The 17,786-nt window shown below is 39.5% G+C and overlaps 1 protein-coding gene across 4 annotated transcripts in view; it reads right to left on the bottom strand.

The window, feature by feature from the left end:
* The window catches only part of PSD3 (pleckstrin and Sec7 domain containing 3), a 611,013-nt gene that overhangs the window by 274,518 nt on the left and 318,709 nt on the right, over positions 1-17,786 (bottom strand). The gene's annotated exons all lie outside the window — the stretch shown is intronic.

The following is a 17,786-nucleotide window of genomic DNA, read 5'->3' as shown; positions in this document are numbered from 1 at the left end:
ACCTGCATGTGCAATGGGCTGTCATTAAGGACAGAATCCCTAAGCTTCAGGCACTGGAATCTCTAGTAATAGGCAGTATACAGGTCTGTCTCCTTGCTCTTGGCTGAAGATGCTGGCTCTGTCTTGAAAACAGCTGAGCAAATCTGATCACTGGCTCTGATGTTACTGTGTCTCTCAAAGGTGCTCACTGTAAACTTGAAAGGACACACTACAGCAAAGGCAAGCAAAGCCTCTATTTGCAAAATGTTCTGAAAATTGTAAGACCCGTGGAGAAAAGTCTCCCAGCACCTTCCCAAGCTGACATAAGGATAATAAAGTTTAACCAAAGCCTCCTACTAATAAACAACATGTGAGTAGAAAACCTAAAGGACAAAAATCAGAAAAGACATAAACATGCTGACTAAGGAAACTGATATAACTGCGGTCACAGGGAATCGCCTCCTGTGCCAGCTCCAAACCTGCAGAAGTTGCCAGTTAGGAAGAATTCTGAGGTTCAATCTGGATACCAAGAGAACTGTGTCACGAGTACAGGAGACAGATGTGGAACATGGACAAGTGCACAGGACCTCTGGAAAAACATGGTTCCAGTAACTACAAAGTGTGCCCACACACCTGTGCACGATGTTCTCACGGATAGACACATGCTTTCCAAGGCTATTTTATTCTTAAAACAGAGTAGGATACAATGGTAGCATTAAAAATGAGACATCATACTTCTGGGATACAAGGTATGGAGAGTTTTAAGGGAATATGTATACAGACCTTCAACCACAAGAACATGGATCTAGTCTCTGTGTTAAGGGTAATCTTTCTTTCCCGTCTCAAAGCTACCTTTCTGTTTTACAAAATGAAAAAACGTGTCCCAACCATGCTAATTATGGTGAAATTGCTAAAAGGTTTTTTTGTTGTTGTTGTTTTTGAAATCTTGCCTCTTGATCAGACTTTATATCAAAGACTGGATGAAAAGTTTGACAATGAGTACTGGCTTTGCCAGATAATCTTAGATCTTTCCCATAAATTGAATAAATAAAATCTGTAATACTAAAGTTTTGGTGAAAAAAATTTTTAAATTTATTTGAAAGGCAGAGTTTCAAAGACGGGGGAGACACACACACACATACAGAGAGAGAGAGAGAGAGAGAGAGAGAGAGAGAGTGAGAGACTCTTGCATCTACTGTTGCTTCATGCCCCAAATGGCCACAACAGCCAGGGCTAGATCAGGCTAAAGCCATAAGCTTGGAGCTTCTTCTGGGTCTCCCACGTGGTGGCAGGGACCCAAGCACTTGGACCATCTCCCCCTGCTTTCTCAGGCACATTATTAGCAGGGACCTGGATCAGAGGTGGAATGGCCAAGACTCAAACTAGTGCCCATATGGGATGCTGACGTCACAGGTAGAGGCTTAACCCACTATATCACAATACCAGCTCCGATAAAAATTTACTTAAAATATAGAAAAGAACCTTAATGAAGAATAATGTTTCACAACACTGTATTTAAAAAAAAAATCTCAATTTTCCCAGTTCTTCCCAAGTGTATCAGTTCAAACCTTGTGCCTCAAGGTATAAAGCAACAAGGATAATCAATCACACTATAATATTCATCTTGACTTGACATGGTAAGCTCTTTGAGACATGCTCCAAGGACTGCTGAAGATGGATGAATAATGACCAGGTAACAAGCTGCTTTCTAAAACTTTGTTTTTATTAACAGGATTAAAAGAGGACTTTAATTTAATTTTGACCAGTGATCTGGGAAATTCAGATATTTATAACATCTATTTTTCAACTATTGTCATTAATAATTATTAAATGTAAATCATTCTAGAACAAAATGCTGAACTCTTAAAATCTTATAATAAAAACTTTGTTTAATTTATAGTTGACTTGAAATAATAATGCTCAAAAACAAATGCCTATTCACTACATAAAAATATGAAAAGAAACAAAATCAAATTTCTCTCCTAAAAATGACTATGATGATTTCATTTTGAGGAGTGTCAAGTCACTGTAACTTTTTAAAAATGTAGTTTTTATTGAAATATATTCTGTATAACATTGACCCTTTTTAACCTTGATTCGGTAATTTCAGTGTATTGATAACATTGTACAGCCATGTCAACTATCTAATTTTGGAACATTTTTATCAACTAAAAGAAATCCTATACCCACTAACACTGTAGCACTCAGGCCCCAAATCTCTCCCTCCATCATCACCAGCCATCACCTAGCAACCACTAAATCTACATTTTATTTATATGAATTGTCTACTCAGGACATCATATAAATGGAATCACTTAAAATGTGGCCTTTGATGGCTGGCTTCTTTTATTTAGCATAGCATCTTCCAGGTTCATCCATGTTGAAAGCATGAATCAGTTCTTAATGTTTTTTATTGCAAAGTACCATCCCATCGCACGGATATTCAGGTTTTATTTTTGTTTGTCCATTCATAAACTGAGGGACATTTGGGCTGTTTCCACTTTGGAGCAATTATGAATAATGCTGCTATAAATATTCGTGTACAAGTTTTTCTGTGGCTGTGCTTTCATTCCTCCGAAGTATATACTTAGGAGTGGGATTGCTGGGTCCTATGGTAACGCTATACTTATTCATTTGAGGACTGTTTCCAAACTGGCTGTACAATTTTACATTCCCAGGAGCCATGTTTGAGGTATCAACCAACACTTACCATCTCTCCTTTTGATTTTAGCCACTCTTAGGTGCATAAACAGGTATCCTGTGGTTTCAATTTGCATTTACCTAGTGACCAATGATGCTCACCATCTTTCCATGTTCTGTCAGCCATGCATGTATCTTCTTTACAGAAATGTCTATTAAAATTCTATTTCTTCTCTTATTGGGATATTTGTATTTTTATTGTTGAGTTGTAAGAGTTTTTATATATTCTGGAGTTCTTATGTGATAGGCACACTGCAAGAATTTTCTTCCATTCTGTGGGTGTCTTCACTTTTTTTCTTTTACTTTCTAGATGGTGTCTTTTGAAGCACAAAATGGTTTTAATTAGATGAAATTCAATATATCTAGCTTTCTTTTGTTACCTGTGCTTTTCATATCTTATTTAAGAAATCACTGCCTGATCCAACATCATAAAGATTTGTTCCTGTATTCTCTCAGAGTTTTACAGCATTAGCTCTTACATATCTGTTTATGGTATAAAGTAGAAACTCAATTTCCTTTTTTTTTTTTTTATTTTTTGCCAGGCAGAGTTAGACAGTGAGAGTTAGACAGAGAGAGAGTTATAGACAGTGAGAGATGTTGGTTCACTCCTCTAATGGCCACTATGGCCGGCACTACACCAATCTGAAGCCAGGAGCTGGGTACTTCCCCCTGGTCTCCCATGTGGGTGCAGGGACCCAAGCACTTGGGCCATCCTCCACTGCCCTCCGGGCCACAGCAAAGAGTTGGACTGGAAGAGAAGCAACCAGAACGACTACCCGGCGCCCCAATCAGGACTAGAACCTGGGGTGCCGGCGCCGCAGGCGGAGGATTAGCCGGCCTCAATTTCCTTCTTCTAAAATGTGAATATCAAGTTGTTACAGCACTATTTATTGAAAGGCTATTCTGGGGCCGGCACTGTGGCCTAGCAGGTAAAGCTGCTGCCTGCAGTGCCGGCATTCCATATGGGCACCAGCTCTCTGCTATGGCCTGGGAGAGCAGAAGATGGCTCAGGTCCTTGGGCCCCTGCACCAGCATGGGAAGACCTGGAGGAGGCTCGAGGCTCCTGGCTCCTGGCATCGGACCGGTGCACCTCTGGCCGTTGAGGCCAACTGGGGAGTGAACCAGCAGATGGAAGACTCCCTCTCTCTCCCTCTCTCTGCCTCTCCTCCTCTCTTTGTGTAACTCTTTCAAATAAAAAATAATAAAAAGCATTTTAAAAAGGTTATTCATTTCCTCATCAAACTGTCTTGGCACTCTTGCTGAAAAAAACAACTGACCATAAATGTATAAAGTTTATTAATGCACGCTTGGGTCTACTGTATTGCTCTAGATGTCTAGCTTTATGCCAATATAATACTCTTAGTGTAGTTCTACAAGAAGGTGTTTAGTTTTGATTTTTTTTTTATTGTAGTAAATACATAATGTAAAATGTACTATCTTAATTTTAAGGGTAAAGTTCATTAGTGTTCCACACTAGTATATTCACATTATTGTGAAACAGATCTAGAGTACTTTTTCATTTTTCACACCTGGAACTCTACACCCACTAAACAACAAGTCCCCATTTTCCCGTACCCCACTCTATGCTCCACTCCATTCTATTTTCTGTTTATAGGAATTTAACAATTTTATTTATTTCATATAACTGGAGTCACATAGTGTTTTTATTTTCTGTGACCGGTCTATTTCACTTAGTATAATGTTTGCAAAGTTCACCCATGATGTAGCATGTGACAGAATTCCATTTTTAGGTTAAATAATATTCAGTTATATGTACATAACACACTTTGCTCATCTATTTATCTGTAGATGGACATTTAGTCTGTTTCTACCTATTGGTTACAGTAAAAGACACTGCTATGAACCTGGGTATGTAATTATCTCTATGAAGTAATTATATTTTTAATATTTTTGAGGAACCTCCAATGACCTTTTCCTTAGTGATTGCACTATTTTACAACCTTCAACACTGCACAAGGGTTTCAGTCACTCCCCGTCTTTGCCAACACTGTTACTCCCTGTATTTTCTTTACAGTATCCATCCTAATGGGTGTGAGGTGCTATCTCACTGTGTTTTGGTCTGCATTTCTCTGATTACTGAATGTTGACAATATTTTCACATGCTTGTGGCCATTTGTGTACCATCTTTGGATAAATGTCAATGCAAGTCCTTTGCCTCCTTTTAAATTGTTGACTTTTTCGTTTTTATGAAGATGTGTAAGTCTTAAAGGTTTACTAGTTTAAACTCTTTACTTCTTAAAGAGCTATTCAGATTTTTCATTTCTTCTTGAATTTCTGTAGTTATTTGTCTAAAATGTGTCCATTTCATTTATCTAACTTGTCGACATAGACTTGTTGATAGGATTTACTTAGTCATTTTTATTTTGATAAGGTCGATAGCAATGTCTTCATTACTGATTACTAAGTTTCCTTCTGCTAATATTTCATGGCTGGTCAAACTAAACATCTGTCATTGTTACTGATCTTTTCATAGAAACCTCTGATTTTACTAAATTTTCTTATTTTTTTCCTTTTCTCTATTTCATTTATTTCAACCCCTTCATTGAATTGAGTTTGCTGCTCTTTATTTGTTTCTTTCAACACAGGATGAGACTGTTGATTTCAGAACACTCTTCTTTTTCAGTATTGGCATTTACAGCAACAAATCTGCCACTCAGCACTGCTTTAGCTGCACCCGACAGGGTTTCTTTTGCTAGTGTTTTAATTTTCATCTCAAAGTATTTTCTAAGTCTCTTGTGAATTTCTTCTTCTGATCCACTGGATATTTAGGAGTACTTGTTTCCTGTCACAAATTCTGTGCTGTTATTTATTTCTGATTTCATTCCATTGTGTACAGAAGCATACATTTTATGCTTGCAATCCTGAATTTGAGACTTGTCATTTGCTCTAACCTGGAGGATATTCCATGTGTACTTGAAAAGAACACCCTCGAGTTGCTGGGTGGAGTGCTGTACAGCTATCTCTGCTAGACCTGGTTAGTTTACAGAATTGTCACATCTTCTATTTCCTTGTTGATATACTGTGTGGTTGTTCTAAACACAGCTGAAAATAGGACACTGTTGTCTGGCATTATTATTGAACTACTTCTCCATTCACTTCTGTCAGTAGTTTATTCATGAATTTTGGGGTTGCCTTGCATGCTCTGAGAATAACATCTTCCCTGCTCTGACATACAATCAACATTTGATACTTCATTTCTAGTCACTAAAATGTGTAAGGGTTTTCTCCTCACATACAACCAAATCTCTAGTGGACACCAACCGAATGTCCTATAATTCAACTCAGTTCTCATACTATGTACTGGCAGACAGTGTGAGATCCTACAGGTTGAGGGCTCAGTCCTACAAGACTGCTCCCCCCGCCACTTCACATGCCAATCACAAGTAGGAGGCAGTCATTTATCTTTGAAAAACTGGCTCTAAGTAGAGGTTCCCATAACCCATTCCTTGTGTTATGAAGATGTTTAAGTCTTAAAGGTTTACTAGTTTAAACTCTTTACTTCTTAAAGGGCTATTCAGATTTTTCATTTCTTCTTGAATTTCTGTAGTTATTTGTCTAAAATGTGTCCATTTCATTTATCTAATTTGTTGACATAGACTTGTTGACAGGATTTACTTAGTCATTTTTATTTTGATAAGGTCAATGCTAGGATAGCTCACAGAACTCATGGAAATTCCAACTTACGTATAACCACTTAGAAAGGATAACATACAGGGCAATGTCTAGAAGAGTGCCAAGCACCGGAGCTTGCTCTCCCTGTGGAGCTGGGGTGGCTATCCTTTCTGGCACAGAATGTTTCTACCATCCTAGAAGCCCTCTGAACCTCTTCTTTGGGGCTCTTATGGAGGATTTGTTAAACATGCATGATTAAGCTATCAGCCACTGGTAACAACAACACCTTCAGCCCCTCTTTTTCCCTGGGAGGAGACATGACTGGTTGTGAGGGCTGGGGGGATGGGGAATGAGCAGGTGGCTATCAATTCCAACCCTCCAATCACATGGTTAGTTCACCTGGCAACCAGCCCCCACAATAAGCCTTTCCAAGAGCCACTTCATTAGAATAAAATATGCTCTCAACACCCAGGAAATTCTAAGGGATTAAGGGTCTGTGACAGGAACTGAGGTCAAAGGCCAGATGCCAGAATAAGATTCTCCTAGCACCCTACCCACAAGGGTTTTAGGAGCTCTGTGCCAGGACCCAGGGCAGAAACCTTCGTATTTTATCAGAATATCACAATTTCCATCATTTTTTGTCTCTAATTAAAATGTTTGCCTTAAAGTCTATTTTGTAATATCAACATAGCCACTCCAGTCCCTGCAAGTTGCCGTTCATGTACATGGTACATCTTTTTTTTCCATTTCTCTATTTCAATCTATTTGTCCCTGATTGTAAACTATCTGTCTTGTGGATTGCACACGGGGCATTTCTGGGCCATTCTTCCAATTTAAGACCAATGTTTGGTGTTGCACAGGAACAGTTTCTATTGACTACTATCTTTTACCATGTAGAGCCCCCCTGTTTCTTTGCAAGTCTCATAACGTTTTATTTGAAAACCAGATATTCTAAATATAGTGTGTCATCTCTGTAAATCAGACACCTCACTCTCCTAGGATATTTGTTGTTACGGATTTATTTGTTTGGAGGCATTTAAGGCAGTTTCTGTCCAATCACTGGATGTCTTCTCAGCTAATCAAGCATGTTTCAGAGAGAATGCAAACTGCCCAGGAGCTGTGAGTGCCTGGGGAGCCTCACCTTTTTGCTCCAGAAGGCAGTTTACCACTCTGTCTTGGCCTTCACTCCCTGCCTGTGCAGAATCTCAAGGTCAGTCAGTGATGAAAGCTGAGGGAAAACTCATATTTTTCTTGGGCATGTGCACAAGCCCCCTTGTACGTCTTGATTCCCAGCTTTCCCTTTCAGCTTTTGGGCTGCCTGTTGTGTGCTGCAACTTCCATCAGCACCTCAGGCAGCAGCAATGTTATGCAGCTGTCTGAGGCCATTTGCACTGAAATTAGTGGAGGGTCAGGCCAGGAAAGGGAAGCCTCACATGTGACAGTTCTCCAGGGAGCTGCCAAACAACCCAAGTAACAATTCTCTGGGAAGGGGCTTGCAGGCAACTCCAAAGCACCCAGTCCAGTGCACGCCAGGCTTCTAGTTTTCACGGCCACTGTGACTTGTGAGGTCACTGGTTTCCAAGGTTAGTATCTGCAGAGCCAGCGACAGGGATGAGTAAAAACACTATAGAGCTAGCTGTTGTCACTGAGATCCAAGTGCTCTTTGTTTTCCTCTTGAGAAAAACGCTTTGGACTGTTGCAAGCCTTTGGCTAATTTCCAGAGTTCTGAAAATGGTAATTTTGAACATTTCTGCCAGAGTTCCTGAGTGGACTTCACAGATCAATACTCTGCCATCCTGAAAATGCTTCTCCCTCACTATGACACTCAGGGTTTAATGAAACACTCTTTTTAATGTCAACATAAGCTTAATGCCTTCATTAAAAATTACATATTTTAGAACTACTTGAACTTACAAATAAAATTTAGATGAAAACTTAAAACTGCAAGAAAAGATAGTGAGATGTTTTTAGTCAAAATTCTTTTGAGAAATTCTTAAGATATTTTAATGACTACTGAGTCAAAAATACATTTTCAGGAAACCATGAACGTGTACTGTAAGGTGTAAATAATCATAATATAATATAATATAATATAATCAATCATCATCATGCTTTGTAACATTTTTTTTTTTTTTTTTTGACAGGCAGAGTTAGACAGTGAGAGTTAGACAGAGGCAATGGTCTTCCTTTTCCGTTGGTTCACCCCTCAAATGGCTGCTACTGCTGGCGCGCTGCGCCCATCCGAAGCCAGGAGCCAGGTGCTTCCTCCTGGTCTCCCATGTTGGTGCAGAGCCCAAGGACTTGGGCCATCCTCCACTGCCTTCCCGGGCCACAGTAGAGAGCTGGACTGGAAGAGGAGCGCCAGGACAGAATCCGGCGCCCCGACCGGGACAAGAACCTGGGGTGCTGGCGCCGCAGGCGGAGGATTAGCCAAGTGAGCCCCGGCGCCAGCCTCACTTTATAACATTTTAAAACAGTAGTAAAGCCCACAGAGTCATTCTGGTTTATAAAATCATATTTTATTCTAAATTCAAATCTATTTTATTGATTATCTGGTGTTGCTTTTCATATACTTCAACAGTGGCCATACTATTATCTATAGTGGTATAAAGATACCAATTTGATTCACATGTACTCTGAAAGAGTAATTAGGAAAACAGCAGTCAGGCAGGAAAATGAATATAAATTCAGACCAACAAAAGCCAATGGAAATACTTGGGAGCCCTACATAGTAAGGAAGCACTAGTGTCGTCACCCAGTACTCTGTGCTACAACTTGTCTTGGCAAGGCAGAGATTAAAGAGCACCATGCTTCTACGGGTCGGAGATGCCCAACAACTCTTGAATACCCAATAGCTCCACTGGTTTACATCTGTCACTTACTGGCCTTTCTTCTAGGAAAGGTTCAGAAGCAAAAGGAGAAGGATCACATCAATCCATTTTGCTTCTTACTGGCACACATGCAAGGGCACTTCAAAAAGTTCATGGAAAATGGAAAGAGAAACTAAGCATGGCTTTCAATCTTTTTTCACCAAAATACCCCTATTTTTAATTCCATCTTTCTACAAATTTTTAAAATACCATCATATTATGGAAGGGGAGAGGGAGCGGGAAAGGGGAGGGTTGCGGATGGGAGGGAAGTTATGGGAGGGGAGAAGCCATTGTAATCCATAAGCTGTACTTTGGAAATTTATATTCATTAAATAAAAGTTTGATCAATGAAAAAAAAAAGAAAAAAAATAGAAATATAATAAAAAAAATACCATCATATTTATACATACCTCTATCCTGGCTTTTACACCACTTGATAGGGAATGAAAGTAAAATGAGCCGGCGCCTGGCTCAACAGGCTAATCCTCCGCCTAGCGGCGCAGGCACACCGGGTTCTAGTCCCGGTCGGGGCGCCAGTTCTGTCCCGGCTGCCCCTCTTCCAGGCCAGCTCTCTGCTGTGGCCCAGGAGTGTAGTGGAGGATGGCCCAAGTGCTTGGGCCCTGCACCCCATGGGAGACCAGGAGAAGCACCTGGCTCCTGGCTTCGGAACAGTGCGGTGCGCCGGCCACAGCGCGCCGGCCGCGGCAGCCATTGGAGGGTGAACCAAAGGCAAAGGAAGACCTATCTCTCTGTCTCTCTTTCTCACTGTCCACTCTTTTTATAATGTCATTTAAAAAAAAAAAAAAAGAAAGTAAAATGAAGTCTTTATCATTAGGAAAGATCCCTTAAAAGATCCATATTTTGAATTCTTGCCATCTAAGCTTCATTCCTTATTGTGAAATACTCGTATACAAGAAAACATTGCCTACTGAATAAAGCAAGCTAATAACTCACTTTGTACCTCAAGGATTCTTAGATTTCACTGAGAAGTTCATACATTGTCATAGTTCCATTCCTTTTCTTCCCAAATTGATTTGTAACTTAAGACAAAAGACAGCCTACTCTGAAACAAATGCCGACCACCATTATGTCAGGGAAATGCTTTCATAGTATTTTCTCATCTGCTGAACTCCACTAATTCAGCACAGCACAGAGAACTGAAACAGCCTCTTAATACAATGAGGGACACAGAGATGGTCCCTCGCAAGCAATGCTGCATTTCTGTCAAATCTGGATTATAACCTCTGAAATTAGGAGACATTATAATCAAACCTAGAAATAAACAAAATGAAAAATCCATAAAAAATAAGAGCTCTATCTGAAACCCCAAAGTATCAGAAAGCCCATATTTTGAATATTTAGCTAATGATGTGCCATTCATCATTAGAAAATATTCACCCAAAAGTCAAAACACCCTATTTTAGGGGTACACATCCTGAAAAATTTAAGGCTAGTCTCTGAATTGATTACCTTGCCATTTTCAATATATTTTCTCCATTTTTTCTTTTTTAAGAAGCTTTATCAGGCTGGAGCTGTGGCATAGTGGGCCAACATCCCATATGGGAGCAGGTTCAAGTCCCAGCTGCTCCACTTCCAATCCAGCTCCTGCTAATGTGCCTAGGAAAGCACTGAAGATGACTCAAGTACTTGGGCCCCTGTACCCATGTGGGATACCCAGAAGCAGCTCCTGGTTCCTGGCTTCAGATCGGCCCAGCCCCTAAAGATAGAGGTTACAGAGAGAGGGAGAGACAGAGAAGTATTCCATCTGTTGGTTCACTTCCCAAATGGCCACAATAGCCAGGGCTGGGCCAAGCCAAAATCAGGAGCCAAATGCTTTATCCAGGTCTCCCATATGGGTGCAGGGGCCCAACTACATGGGCCATCTTCTGTTGCTTTTCCAGGGAGCTAGAATTGCAGCTGGCAATTGAACCAGTGCTCATATGGAATGCTGGCATTGCTGGCAGCAGCTTTACCTGCTATGCCACAGCAAGGGTCCTGTTTTCTTCCTTTTTTTTTTAAATTTTTTGACAGGCAGAGTGGACAGTGAGAGGGAGAGACAGAGAGAAAGGTCTTCCTTTTTGCCATTGGTTCACCCTCCAATGGCCGCTGCGGCTGGTGCACCACGCTGATCCGAAGCCAGGAGCCAGGTGCTTCTCCTGGTCTCTCATGCGGATGCAGGGCCCAAGCACTTGGGCCATCCTCCACTGCACTCCCAGGCCACAGCAGAGAGCTGGACAGGAAGAATAGTGCCCGGGACAGAATCCGGCGCCCCGACCGGAACTAGAACCTGGAGTGCTAGCGCGACAGGTGGAGGATTAGCCTAGTGAGCCATGGCGCTGGCCAAGGGTCCTTTTTTTTTTTTTTTTTTTTTTTTTTTTTTTTTTTTTTTTTTTTGAAGATACATTAAGTGCCTTTTGTAGGGAAATCATTTGATGAACTTTAAAAAAAAATAACTAGGATAACTTTTGTAAAACATTCACATTTAGAATTTTAAGTAGAGATTAACTTCTACCTTATCCAATTATGTTCATGGGAAGGAGTATCCAAACTGCAGAAGGTTTCATTGACTAAGGGCAAGAGTCTAAACAAATTTTGAAATTTATGAAAGGAACAGATAGTAAATATTTAAGGCTTTGCAGGCCATATTGTCTGCTACAACTATTCAACACTGCCATGGTCTCAATTATGTATTCACTAGGAAAACATACCCTCTGACCTAGAGGTTGAAGAATTAGGGAAGATGATCCTACAAGCTGTCATTTTGAATAACATAGGGTCTGGAAGCCTTGAAGAAAACATACTTTCGGAGACAGTAAAAGTGCTCACCATCCATTAGCAAAATCTGGCTTTGTAAATCTTGGGATATTAGAAACCCAGCAGGCATACGCTCCCATGTGACAATTCCACCTCCTCCAACATGTTACAAATGCTGGTGGAAAAGCTTACTACGATTTGGTAATTACTTTAGTTATGGAGCTTTTCTAAAAGCTCTGGTTTTGCTTCTGCTTCGTAGGCTTCAACATTGAGGAAGTCTGACTGTGTCATGCTGCCCTCAGGTGCCCATTTTTCTATATGCATGGTCACTGGGCAAAGCAGGAATCTGTATTTTCAGACCAGGGAGTCATAGCTTTTTTTTTTTTTTTTTTTTTTTTAAATATGTTCTTTCATAAGTTCCAATCACAGGGCTAACTTAAAATTTCAACCTTTAGAGACATCTGAAAAGTGAAGATTTCTCCTACCTCTCCTGTAATACATTGCAATTTAAAAAGAACCTGGGAGCAGTAAAAAGGGGGAAAAAAACCATACAGAAACTGAAAATAGTATCTCAGCACGAGTTTCTCAAATCTAGTTCAGGGATTCTGTTTCAGATGTCCATAAAGTCAAACTTTAAAGAAAAGATATAGATAGGTATTTCTGTATGTGATAGAGATAGAGAGCTCCCATTTGCTAATTCATGCTCCAAATGTCTGCAATAGGAGCTCAACCTGTCTCCTACATGGATGGCAAGAACTCAACTACCTGAGCCATCGTCCTCTGTGGCCTCCCAGAGTGCACCTTGGCAGGAAGCTGGAATTGGGAGTGAAACCAGGACTCAAGCTCAGGCACTCCAGTATGAGATGGAGGGCATCTCAACTAGGCCTTCACCACTAAGCCAAGCACTTTACTTTTATAATACGAAAAATGTTATTTTTTTCACTCTCATTCTCTCATAAGCATATGGTGGATTTTTCTAGAAGCAGCGTAACTTGTAATGCATTGCAACAGACTAATTGCAAAAAGCAAGTGTGAGAAACTAGCTGTTTTCTATTAAACCAACTATGAAAAACATTTACAAAAATTTGAAATGAACATTATTCTTTTCATTAATTTTTTTCATTTGACAAAGTAGAATTACTTTCATAAATACCATATGCTTCCCCTGATCCGTAGTAACTAACAGAGTACCTAAAATATAATGTATGAGGTGAAATTAACATTTTGAGATTCGATGATTGTTTATAGCCCTTGTCTCAGCTGTAGAGGAACAGTGTTTTTTTCTTCATACTATTTGTTTAACTCTTAGTGTAGGGTTAATTTTATAAGTATAAAGTAAACTGAAAATAGATCTTTGTAAAAATTAAGAGTAGGAATAGGAAAGGGAGGAGGAGAATGTGTGGGAGAGTCAGTAGGACAGAGGGTAGGGGAGATATATCACTATGTGCCTAAATCTGTATGTATGAAATATATGACATTAAATAAAATTATTTTTAAAAAAACTATATTACCGGGGCCAGTGTTTGGCCTAGTGGTTAAGATGTCCGTGATCTACACTGAAGTACCTGGGTTCAAGTTCCAGCTCCAATCCTTATTCCAGCTTCCTGCTAGTGCAGACACTTGGAGAAAGCAGTGACGGCCCATGTAACTGGGTTCCTGCCACCCAAATGTGAGACCTGCATTGAGTTCCTAGCTCTCGGCTGCAGACCCTGGCCTACTCCAAACTGTTGCAGGCATTGGAATGAGCCAGCAAATGGGAACTCTGTGTGTCTGTCTCTCAAATAAATAATTTCTTTAAAAAGTAAGTTATTCATTTAATGCATTATAAATTTGAATAAAAATTTTGAAATATATCTGTTTTAGTTTTAAAATGGTAATTATTAACATGTGTTTAAACCAAAGCTGTTTGGGGTTCCTCAAAAATGATAAAAGTATAAACACATCCTGAAACCAAGTTTCGAGAAGTATAAGGGGGTGGCTTCACAAAGTTTCAGGAAAAATGGAATTAAAAAATAATGTAGGGGCAGGTGTTGTTGTGCAGTGGGTTGTGCTGCTGCCTATGACACTGGCATCCCATATGGTTGCTGGTTTGAGTCCTGGCTGTTCTGCTTTCAATCCAGCTCCCTGCTAATGTGCCTGGGAAAGCAACAGAAGATAATACAAGTCACTGGGCCCCTACACTCAGGTGGAAGACCTGCATGTCGTTTCAGACTCCTGGCTTCAGCCTGACCCAGTCCTGGCAGTTTGGGGAGTTAACCAGTGGATGAAAGATCTGTCTCTTCCTTTCTCCCTCTCTCTCTCTCTTTCTCTGTCTTTGTAACTCTGCCCTTCAAATACAAATAAATAAATTTTTTTTGTAAAAATGTAAATTTTCCATGAACCTGTAAAAAATTTCCCTCATCAGGGAATATAATTTATTTATTTTGGATCTAAAGGGAGACACAGACTCCAATACAATAGTAATGGGGAACTTCAACACCCCACTTTCATTAATGGACAGATCAACTAGACAGAAACTTGACAAAGAAACAACAGAGCTAATCTACACTATGGACCAATTGGACCTAACTGATATCTATAGAATATTTCATCCCACAGTTGAAGAATATACATTCTTTTCATCAGTGTATGGAACTTTTTCTAGGGTAGACCATATGCTAGGCCCTAAAGCAAGTCTCTAGAAATATGCAAACACATGGAGACTGAACAACACGCTCCTGAATGAACAGTAGGTCATAGAAGAAATTTAAAAATCCCTGGAAACGAATGAAAATGAAAACACAACATATGAAAACATATGGGATACAGCAAAAACAGTGTTAAGAGGGAAGTTTATAGCAATTAATGCCTACAAAAAGAAATGAGAAAGGCATCAAATAAATGAGCTATCAATGCATCTCAAGGTCCTGGAAAAAAAAACAAGAAAAAAACCAAACCCCAAATTAGTAGGAGGAAAGAAATAATTGAAATCAGAGAAGAAATAAACAAAACTGAAACAAAAAAATAAATAAGATCAGTGAAATGAAGAGCTGGTTTTTTGAAAACTAAACAAAATTGACAGACCATTGGCCCAACAAACAAACAAAAATGGCAGAAAGAGAAAATACACATCAATAAAATCAGAGATGAGAAAGAAGATATACAATGGATACCACAGAAATAAAAAGGATCAGGGCTGGCATATGGTACAGAAAGATAAGCCTTGACCTGTGAACCAGATTCCCATATAGGCACCAGTTTGAGACCCAGCTACTCTACTTCCAATCTGGTTCCCTGCTAATGTACCAAGGAAAGAAGCAGAAGATGGCCCAAGTGCTTGGGCCCCTGCATCCTTGTGAGAGACCCAGAAGAAGCTCCTGGCTCCTAGCATCAGACTGGCTCAGCCCCACTGTTGCAGCCATTTGGGGAGTGAACCAACAGGTGCAAGATGTCTCTCTCTGTCTTTCTCTCTCTCTCTCTCTCAGTCTGTCTGCCTTTCAAATAAATGAAAAGTGAGTCTTTAAAAAAAAAGCAATAAAAAGAGTCAACAGGAATCACTACAAACAGCTATATGCCTACAAATTGTAAAAATCTAGAAGAAATGGATAGATTCCTGGACACACACAATCTACCAAAATTGAGTTATGGAGACATAGAAAACCTAAACAGACCAATAACCAAGATGGAGACAATCAGTACTAAAGACCCTCCCAACAAAGAAAATCCCAGGACCAGATGGTTTCACTGCTCAATTCTACCAGACTTAAAAAGAATTCCAATTTTTCTCAAATTACTCAAAACAACTGAAAGGGAGGGAATCCTCCCAAACTCCTTTTATAAGGCCAGCATCACCTTAATTCCAAAATTAGAAAAAAATACAAAATAGAAAGAGAATTATAGACAAATACCACTGATGAATACAGATGCAAAAATTCTCAACAAAATATTAGCCAAGCAAATCCAATGACACATCGGAAAGCTCATTCACCCAGGCCAAGAGGGATTTATCCCTGGTATGCAGGGATAGTTCAATATATGCGAATCAATAAATATGATACATTGCATTAACAAATTGAAGAATAAAAGCCATATCAATAGATGCAGAGAAAGCATTTGATAAAATACAACATCATTTCATGATAAAAATCTTAAGCAAATTGGGTATAAAAGGAACATTCCTCAAAACAATTAAGGTAATATATGACAAACCCACAGTGAGTATCATATTGAATGAGGAAAAGTTCTAAGCTTTTCCACTGTGATCCAGAACCAGACAAGGGTGGCCACTTTCACCACTGCTATTCAATATTGTCCTGAAAGTTTTAACCAGAGCCATTAGGCAAGAAAAAGAAATCAAAGGGATACAAATTGAAAAGGAGGAAGTCAAATTATCCCTATTTATAGATGACATGATTCTATACATAGGGGAACCAAAAGACTCCAGTAAAAGGCTACTGGAACTCATAAGAGAGTTTGGTAAACTTGAATGATATAAAATCAACACACAAGAATAAACAATCTTTGTATGCATAGACAATACCATTGTAGAGGAAATATGGCTGCAATCAGAGACAAAGAAAGAAAAGTGGACATCCAACACCCCCAACACGAACCTTGAAAAGTGGCTACTCATGGTTAACTAGTGAAACAGCTGGCCATGGTTATCCTGTCTAGGGAGGAAATATGTCTTAAGTTCTGCTTCTATAAACTCCAGTCATAAATCTGTCCTAATAAATCTGCCCCTGGTATCTCTTTTACAAACATACTGAACCTAGTAACCATTGGAAGTGTGGTCCTAAGTCTCATAGGCTGCAATTTAAGCCCATCAAAGCTGTTAATAGCTAAGGTATGCTGCTGACAAACCTATAAATACTGTAAGAAAATTGGGATTGTTGCTCAGTTCTGAGGAAATTATTCCAGCTGAGCCAACTGGCATTAATAAACTGCTTGAATCCTCAGCTGTCTCTGGTGCCCGTTTGAACAAGGGGAATTTTCCCACTCTGGGTTTGGCTGAGAAAGAACTTCTAAGATCAGTCCCATTCACAATACCTACAAGAACATTTAAATACCTTGGAATAAATGTAACCAAGGAGATGAAAGATCTTTACAATGAAGATTATGAAACATTAAAGAAAGAATTAGAAGAAGACACAAAAGAATGGAAAAATCTTCCATGTTCCTTGATTAGTAGAATTAATATCATCAAGATGACCATACTACCAAAAACAATTTACAGATTCAATGCAATCCCATTCAGAATACCAATGACATTCTTCTAGGATCTAGGAAAAAACGATGCTGAAATTCATATGGAAACACAAGAGACCCCAAATAGCTAAAACAATCTTAAATAAAAACAAAGCCAGAGGCATCACAATACCAAATCTCAAGACATATTACAGGGCAGTTACAATCAAAACAGACTGGTAATGGCACAAAAGTAGACATGTAGACCAATGAAACAAGAATAGAATCCTCAGAAATCAATCCATGCACCTACAACCAATCATTGACAAAGAGACTACAATCAACCTCTGGATATGGGACAGTCTCTTCAACAAACAGTGCTGGGAAAATTGGATCTCTGTGTGCAGAAATATGAAGCAAGATCCCTACCTTACACCTTGCCAAAAATCAACTCAAAATAGATCAAAGATCTAAATCTTTGGCCTCCATACCATCAAATTACTACAGAACACTGGGGAAACTTCAAGACAGTGGCACAAGTAAAGACTTATTGGGAAATACCCCAGAAGCACAGGCAATCAAAGCAAAAATAAAGAAATGGATTTACACCAAGCTGAGAAGCTTCAGTACTGTAAAAGAAACACTCAGGAAAGTGAAGAGGAAACTGGCAGAATGGGATAAAAC

The sequence above is a fragment of the Lepus europaeus genome, chromosome 8 (assembly GCF_033115175.1).
Source record: "Lepus europaeus isolate LE1 chromosome 8, mLepTim1.pri, whole genome shotgun sequence".
Lineage (NCBI taxonomy): Eukaryota > Metazoa > Chordata > Mammalia > Lagomorpha > Leporidae > Lepus > Lepus europaeus.
Note: the sequence above shows the minus strand (reverse complement) of the source record. Positions and strands in the feature narration are given on the sequence as shown.